General features: G+C 31.1%; 1 long non-coding RNA gene across 7 annotated transcripts; it reads left to right on the top strand.

The window, feature by feature from the left end:
* Positions 1-554: 554 nt before the first annotated feature.
* Positions 555-3,961, top strand: LOC139857911 (uncharacterized). Of its 7 annotated transcripts, none has more exons than XR_011762728.1 (7): positions 555-725; positions 1,231-1,276; positions 1,583-1,693; positions 2,164-2,340; positions 2,492-3,559; positions 3,653-3,699; positions 3,798-3,961. It is a non-coding gene; the product is annotated as an uncharacterized lncRNA (long non-coding RNA). The 7 variants fall into 7 exon arrangements; XR_011762726.1 differs by lacking the exon at positions 555-725 and adding an exon at positions 814-887; XR_011762730.1 differs by lacking the exon at positions 555-725 and adding an exon at positions 814-887 and having other exon boundaries at positions 2,232-2,340.
* Positions 3,962-8,895: the final 4,934 nt, after the last annotated feature.

Genomic DNA, 8,895 nt, shown 5'->3' on the forward strand with positions numbered 1-8,895 from the left:
ACATTTGCTTGCAGTCTTTTGGTTTCAAACTAGTTGCAGGAGACAAAGAACAATTATATTTGATTTTGAGAAGAATGATGAACCTACAATTAATGTCGATTAAGAACATGTTGTAATTGAAAAGAATGACATTGGAAATAAAAAAATCATGGGCGTAGAAGTATTTTACTTACGTCAATAGTATTAACACTTAGTAAAATGTATTTTTTGTCCAACGAAAACATCTACCGGAATAAACACCCATGGTACGAGTTCCATGTTTCATCAATGTATCCAAGTTCATCTGTTTAAAAAAACGAAAAAGATATGAATAAACAATGTACCTTTTACCTCATTCTTTTATGCAAGAAAAGACTTGAAAATCTTAGGCTCACATGTGTATAAAATACAATAAACCTCAATGTCTTATTTATATTATCCTACTACTAAATACAAGCGGGATTTTCAGATTCAAATTGGTCCAGGTGGCACCCTCCTCTCACAAAGCCCTGCTGTTCCCCACTTCTCCCACCACTGTTCCCCACTTCTCCCATTTTTACGCTTTTAAATTTAAATAAATAAAAAAAAAGTTAAATACAATAGAAAACGGAACCAGACGCCATACCTTCCCCACACCTCAACTACCTTCTACCTTCCCTCTTTCTTCTTCTCTATCAAATCCACACTCCAATCAGATCTGGCATTCACTCAAACATAAATAATCCCTCAGTTTTCTTCAATTTAAGGTAACAATTGAATTTTAAAATTAGGATTATTTCATTTTAACTCCCTAAATTAATCAATTCAGAAATGGTGACGGCTAGAACGATTGATCTACGGTCAGACACCGTAACAAAAATCTCCGTTCAGCTCTGCCATAAACCTTGATTCACAGATTGAATTTATCGGTAAGTCACAATCTACTCCTCGTGTATTCAGTTTGTAGATCTTTAAATATATAAATGGTTAACTTAATCGTATGCATCTGTGTTTTTAAGATTTCCTTTTCTAAATATTTTTTCTGTTTCTTCGTTGATGTCGTTAATCGGCAGTAGACACTCTGTGTGTGTTGGCCTTTCTGTTTTATGTTGTCTACTTCATGTGGCGAAAGTTTAAAACGTCTCGACTACAAAAACAAGTGTTTTTTTTGCACATAAACTGTTTGTTAAAATGTTTCAATGAGGTTTTTTAACCAAGGATACATAACTTTAGATACATCAATTGATGAACTGATTTTGTTGTTGTTTTTAGGTTTAATCTGGAAGTAATCGCTTTTTCGTGTGTTTTCTTAGTAACGGTAATCAATTTTGCTGATGATGTTAATGTTAATTTTGTTATCTCTGGATATTATTCGTGTGATATCTGTCATCTAATCTTTTTAGTTATCATATGTTTTATGCTATGTTTTGCATATACTTATTTGGTGACTTAAAAATGATAAAGAGACTACTAATGTGACTTAACCTCATATATTGAATGCAACAATTATGACTTTAGACTTTAACAAAACAGAATTGGAGCGACTCAAACCTGCTGTTAAGATACATATGTGATGATTTGTATTGATAAGTTTGTTACCGTTCTAATGCTTCACTATGAACAGGGGACTTGATAATTCAGGGAAGACCACAACTCTACCAAAACTCAAGGGTAAAGATGCCAATGTTATCATCCGTAGGCTTGGCTTCAACATTAACACCATGATTTATAATAGGTATTTTCTATCTGTATATTGCATACAAATAGCTTTTGTTGATATTAAATGTTGTCCGTTGTTGCTATTTTGCCTATTTTTGCATTGGTCCTCATATATTTTTTTTTTACCGACATTTGAAGTTATAATTTCGAAAGAAAAGTTGTCTGTTTGGTTATTGATCACTATAGTGTCGTGGTATTAGTTTTTGTATGTTTTTTCTATTACTTTCATTTGCCATTGACTGCGACTGTTAAAATGTATGTGTATACATCTGTTGTATATGATTTTCCCTATTGCCAGGTAGTTACTTACCTTAAGTTGTTATACACTTTATGCAAATGAACGTTTGTTATGTATCGAAGGGTTGTTCCATTTTGGGAACGTCAATGTTAGTATGTTTACTTCCTTTATTTCACTGTTTTTACAGAACTTTTGTATTTAACGCAGACTGCAATGTTCCAACTATGTGTTTTTTATGCTTGGTGCAGAGTTCATTGTTTCGTCAACATTCATTAAATTTGTTGTTTAAATTTGTGCGCTGTTGTTGTACATGAAGGAATTGGAAGGACGTTAGAAGGTAGAAATTTGAGTAGTATGCTGTTTGAAAGAAAATCGGATCTGAAGACTGAAAAAAATAATTCTTTGAATCCAATTCTATCGATTTGGTGAGTTATCGTGTTATTATATTGAGGGTTGTATACTAGGTTTATTGTGTTTGTTGTATCTTTCTCTACTTTCGTTTCAACCTGCGCTTCTGTTTTTTCTAATTTTAGATGTGGTTTATTGTTGATGTGTTTGTTTAATCTGTTTTCTTAGGTCTTCGTTATTTTCCCTTCAAGTGAAAAGGTACTCTTCCATTAATGTTGTTTTTTCCTGAGTATTTGTTTAGCTCGATGAGTGGTTTTTACATTATTATTAATATATATTTTATCGGATCCTCGGCTATAAGTTCTTTCCAGTTTCAGGATTACAGAGGAGATTCAACATGTAAGTCCAATTTGCTCTAAAATCCAATTCTTGATACATTGCAAAATCTTGAAGTTGTCTGTTTCTATCCAATGTTCTTTGAAATTGGATAAGCATGATTTTTCGGTCTTTAATTGTTGTTTGTGAATTTAGGTTTCTGTTGTCTACAGACCTCTTGCCGTTTTAAGGTAACTAATGTGTTCATTATTGGCATTTTGTGTTTGGGTTTCCTTCGTTTTGCTACTTCACGTTTGCTCAATAATATACTAATAATTGTAGTTTACGATTATAGATTTGTTTATAAAAGCCTTTTATATATAATTATTTGATTGTACAATGGGTTATCATTATTGTCTACATAGTATTTGTGGGTCATTTGTAATTCATAATGTAATGGCAGGTAGAAAAAGGCAAAAGGATTTTAGGTATGATGATTGTTTACCTGATGTAGCTAATAACATTATAAAAAGTTCAATGTAAAATAATAGCAGTTTGTATTTATATGATCGAAATTACTCCCTATTTTTTAGATGATGGTTTTGTTTGTCTGCCTCTTTGAATTAAAAAACTAATAACATATGCACCTTAATTGATTTGTTAAAATCCCAAGTTATATTCTTACTCTATCAGCTATGATCATATAACTTACAATTGTCCTATACATTCGAATAAAAACTTCCCGAGTTTCATTGCAACTATTTTTTGAGATTCATCATAGCAAAATTGTTAAAAGGAGCTCATAGTTACCTGGAAATGGCAAATGATCCAGCTGCAGAGGTAGTTTCCAAATTACTCAACTCGGATTTAAATGAAATATGGAATTGCAACTAAGCAATTCAACGATCACGTCATCCTGATCGGTGTTAGCGACGGTCTCATCACCACCATTCTTCAATGATTCGCCTTTTTCACAGCTATGTAAGTAGTTTTATTATCCACCTCTAAAATTGTGTTTTAATTTTGATCTAAAAACATTTCAATTGATGAGTTTGTTTATTTGTACGTTTTCAGTTATTTGTTGGTTTTGGATTTTCCTAACATGCTCTTGGAATGTTAAGGTAATAATGTATGCATTAACTAAATACCTGATATTCATATTTTGGATTTGTGTTTTGATCTTTATTGATCGTGTGATTTTGATCGTGTTTTGGTTTAGTAAAAGATCAGTGGAGATATCGGGAAATGGATCACTTTCGGAGTCGTCTTGCCATTATTCTTCCTTGAGCATTTTAAAGGTCAATGTACTGATAATAAATGTCCAGACTTTCATTGTTGTTCCCATCAATCTAAATGTCGTTTTGATAGTTAATACTATTATTCCTGAGGTATAATTTCGTTGAGCAGTGTGCTTTTGTTTTTTATTATTATTATTGATTGTTAATATTATTATTATTAAGATTATTGTGATTAAGATTGGGATTATAAAAGATGAATACAATTTTAAAGATGTTAAGATTAATATTAACTTATAAGAATAATAATAATATGTGATCTTTGTAAAGATATAAGGATATTAGTATTAGTATTAAATTTATAAGATGAAAGTATTATGGTATAATATTAAGATTACGATATAATAAGAATATTATGAGATTAAAGATGGTTATGATTATAAAGATTGATAAAAGGATATTCATTGTAATAATTAATCGTTAAATTTAAGACGGTACACGAGAACCCTTAAAATAAATATAAACGTGTAATACGAATAAGAATGATGTAAGAACAACGATAAAAATAATGTAAGATGATGAAGATGATTAATGGTAAAATTGTTATTATTTTTATATTATTATTATTATTATTATTATTATTATTATTATTATTATTATTATTATTATTATTATTATTATTATTATTATTATTATTATTATTATTATTATTACGACTATATCATTATCATTAGTAGTAAAATTACTATTATTATAGTTATTATGGTTATCAGTATTATTATTATTGTCATTACTAAAAGTGTCATTTTTTTTTATTTTATAGTTATTATTAAAATTAGTATTATTATTGAAATTAACATTTTTAATAAAATTATCATTTTATTATCATCAAAACTATCGTTATTAACAGATAAATACTTTGTATATAAAAATATATTTATTACATATACTATAATCTAAATGTCGTTTTGATAGTTAATACTATTATTCCTGAGGTATAATTTCGTTGAAGGTTGTATCTAAATGTCGTTTTGATAGTTAATACAAAGGTCGTTACAAAACCATTATTCAAAATAACATAGGTTGCGAATGCAAAATAAAAGTTTCATGATTGAGACATCTCTAAGTAATGCAGCGGAAGTCTAACACAGCGAGTCTGTAACAGCAAGTCTAAAACACCAAGACAGCAAGTCTAACAGCGAAAGCAACAACGTCTAAGCACCTGAGAAATACACGCTTAAAAGTAAACATGAATGTTGGTGAGCTATAGTTTGTATTCAGTAATGTAATGTAGACCACGAGATTTCGTATTCAAAACATTATGAAAAGTATATGCTTATCCGTGGGCTCCCGGTAACTAACTTAACGTAATAATAATACCCCCTAAAAGTACACTTGGCGAGTGCGTATGTCCTCGAAGTATCAACCACCCGTTAAATGCTAGCGTGACTAGCCCGAGTGGGGATGTCAAACCCTATGGATCCATATCTAATATTCGCGTTCGCCGGTTCAAAAACCAATGATTAAACGTTACCGTGCTAAGGGGAATCTTTGTGCCGTTATATCACCCACACATATATAAAGTTTAAGTACTCGTATCTAGTATGTAAAACATAAAAAGCGCATGTATTCTCAGTCCCAAAAATATTAAAGTAAAAAGGGAAGCTATAACTCACAGTGAATAAGCAGTAAAAGTCGATATGAAAAGTATGCAGGTAGTAAGTCGGTCCGAAAGGTCGTCAACCTAAGTCAAAGGTCACTAAGTCAGTATATTGTCCCCAAAAGTTTAAAAGTGAATAAATTAAGTCTTAAGTATCATCATCATCATCATCATCATCATCATCATCATCATCATCATCATCATCATCATCATCATCATCATCATCATCATCATACGTAAAAGATAAAGTAAGTTTTCAACAAGAATAGAGATCGAAACAAAAGGCTGAATTCGGACAGCTGTTACGACCTCTATACAAAACGAAAAGACGCGTGGTCAGTGGCAAGGCTCCGTATGTGAGTCCTCTAACCTCTGACCAATTTTCAGATCCTAACTCGATGTCGTTTGACCGTGGCGACGGTTCAAGCGCGAGTAGGTCAGAATTTTCAGCACGTCGTTACAAGGGCGTAGTGACTTTCGGAAGGCCATAAATCCTAAACCGTATATCGGATTTAGACGAGTCCTAAACGAAAAGTCATCTACTAGAAACGAACTATCTGAAAATCAATTTTCCAGAAGTCCTAGGAGTCTGATCAGACCCTGAAAAATAGCAAACAAGTGCTCCGGTGAGATTCTTGGTGCTTGATGCTCATCACGGTTCTCATCCTTGATGCGTGTAAGCTTCAAGTGTACAACTCTTTGATGTTTTAGCATAACTTTGACCAAGTTTCAACCATCAACACACAACTAAGAGTAAAAGCTAACATTCTACAAGTTTTGAACATCAAGGTTGCCTCTTTATTGCATAAACCCAATAAAGCTTCAACCTTTGTCCTTTTTATACAAGTTTATGCATCTTCATCATATGAGATGATGAAGACTTGATCTTTATCATCACAACAATAACAAAAAGGTTCCAATTAAGTGAGATCTACAATGATAACTTAGATCTCAAGCATTAAGAAAACCCTAAGCTAGAAAGCTTGGATCTTTACAAGATTAATGAGACCATAAGCTAGAAAGCTAAGATCTAATGAAAGTAATGAGACCATAAGCTAGAAATCTAAGATCTAATGAAAGTAATGAGACCATAAGCTAAAAAGCTAAGATCTTTAACAAAATAATGAAACCCTAAGCTAAAAAGCTTGGATCTTTAATGTTCTTGAAGATCTTTAAAGCAAAAGGCTAGATCTTCAAGCTACATGAAGATCATAAACACAATTTTTGATCTTTTTAACAAAATAAAGGAATCATAAGCTAGAAAACCTAGATCCAACAAAGTAATGAAGATTCAAAGCTAGAAAGCTTGAATCTTTCATGTTCTTGAAGGATTCAAACCCAAGTTTGAATCTACAAGATATAACAATATCAAAAGCTAAAAAGCTAGATCCTTGCATGTGACGCCCCGTACAAAACCATCGTGTACGATTCGTCAACAACAGGATCTTTACACGGTCAAATACTACATGCTGTTTGAAAATCAGTTTTGCATTCATAAAAGATAGCGTTTACAAAAGATAACGTGACACAAAGGTTGTTACAAAGTCATTATTTGAAAATAACATAAGTTACGAATGCAAGATAAAAGTTTCATGATTGAGACATCTCTAAGTAATGCAGCGGAAATCTAACACAGCAGGTGTAGTGACCCGAACATTTCCGAACCTTTCTATGATTATATGTTTAATGAAAACTATATTTACATGATTAAATGTTTCCAACATGTTAAGAAATCAAACTTGTTAAGACTTGGTTAATTGAAACGGAAATTTTGTAAACGTCTGATTACCCAGTTTGACCAATGATTCACGAACGCTATAAGTTGTATATGACATGATGATACATAAATGAATAAATATATATGTTTAACATGATATAATGATCATCAAGTATCTCATTAAAAATAGTAACAATAAGTTATATACTTAAAAAGGAGACTATTGACGTATGAAACTCGAAACGATACATATAACGATTATCGTTATAACCACGTCTTACTAAATATATATGAAGCATATTAATACATTGTTATATTATATATAACATGATAATATGATAATTAAATATATCATTAAGTGTATTAACAATGAACTACATAAGTAAAAACAAGACTGCTAACTTAAGGATTTCGAAACGAGACATATATGTAACGATTATCGTTGTAACGACATTTAAATGTATATATCATATTAAGATATATTAATATATCATAATATCATGATAATATAATAATTTAAAATCTCATTTGATATTATAAACTTTGGGTTAACAACATTTAACAAGATCGTTAACCTAAAGGTCTCAAAACAACACTTACATGTAACGACTAACGATGACTTAACGACTCAGTTAAAATGTATATACATGTAGTGTTTTAATATGTATTCATATACTTTTGAAAGACTTCAAGACACTTATCAAAATACTTCTACTTAACAAAAATGCTTACAATTACATCCTCGTTCAGTTTCATCAACAATTCTACTCGTATGCACCCGTATTCGTACTCGTACAATACACAGCTTTTAGATGTATATACTATTGGTATATACACTCCAATGATCAGCTCTTAGCAGCCCATGTGAGTCACCTAACACATGTGGGAACCATCATTTGGCAACTAGCATGAAATATCTCATAAAATTACAAAAATATGAGTAATCATTCATGACTTATTTACATGAAAACAAAATTACATATCCTTTATATCTAATCCATACACCAACGACCAAAAACACCTACAAAAACTTTCATTCTTCAATTTTCTTCATATAATTGATCTCTCTCAAGTTCTAACTTCAAGTTCTAAGTGTTCTTCATAAATTCTACAAGTTCTAGTTACATAAAATCAAGAATACTTTCAAGTTTGCTAGCTCACTTCCAATCTTGTAAGGTGATCATCCAACCTCAAGAAATATTTGTTTCTTACAGTAGGTTATCATTCTAATACAAGGTAATAATTATATTCACACTTTGGTTCAATTTCTATAACTATAACAATCTTATTTCAAGTGATGATCTTACTTGAACTTGTTTTCGTGTCATGATTATGCTTCAAGAACTTCGGGCCATCCAAGGATCCGTTGAAGCTAGATCCATTTTTCTCTTTTCCAGTAGGTTTATCCAAGGAACTTAAGGTAGTAATTATGTTCATAACATCATTCGATTCATACATAAAAAGCTATCATATTCGAAGTGGTAAACTAGTAATCACTAGAACATAGTTTAGTTAATTCTAAACTTGTTCGCAAATAAAATTAATCCTTCTAACTACACTTTTAAAATCAACTATACACATGATATATATCTATATGATATGCTAACTTAATGATTTAAAACCCGGAAACACGATAAACACCATAAAACCGGATTTACGCCGTCGTAGTTACAACCGGGGGCTGTTTGGTTTGGATAATTAAAAA

This window comes from Rutidosis leptorrhynchoides, chromosome 7 (assembly GCF_046630445.1).
Source record: "Rutidosis leptorrhynchoides isolate AG116_Rl617_1_P2 chromosome 7, CSIRO_AGI_Rlap_v1, whole genome shotgun sequence".
In the NCBI taxonomy this organism is placed as follows: domain Eukaryota; kingdom Viridiplantae; phylum Streptophyta; class Magnoliopsida; order Asterales; family Asteraceae; genus Rutidosis; species Rutidosis leptorrhynchoides.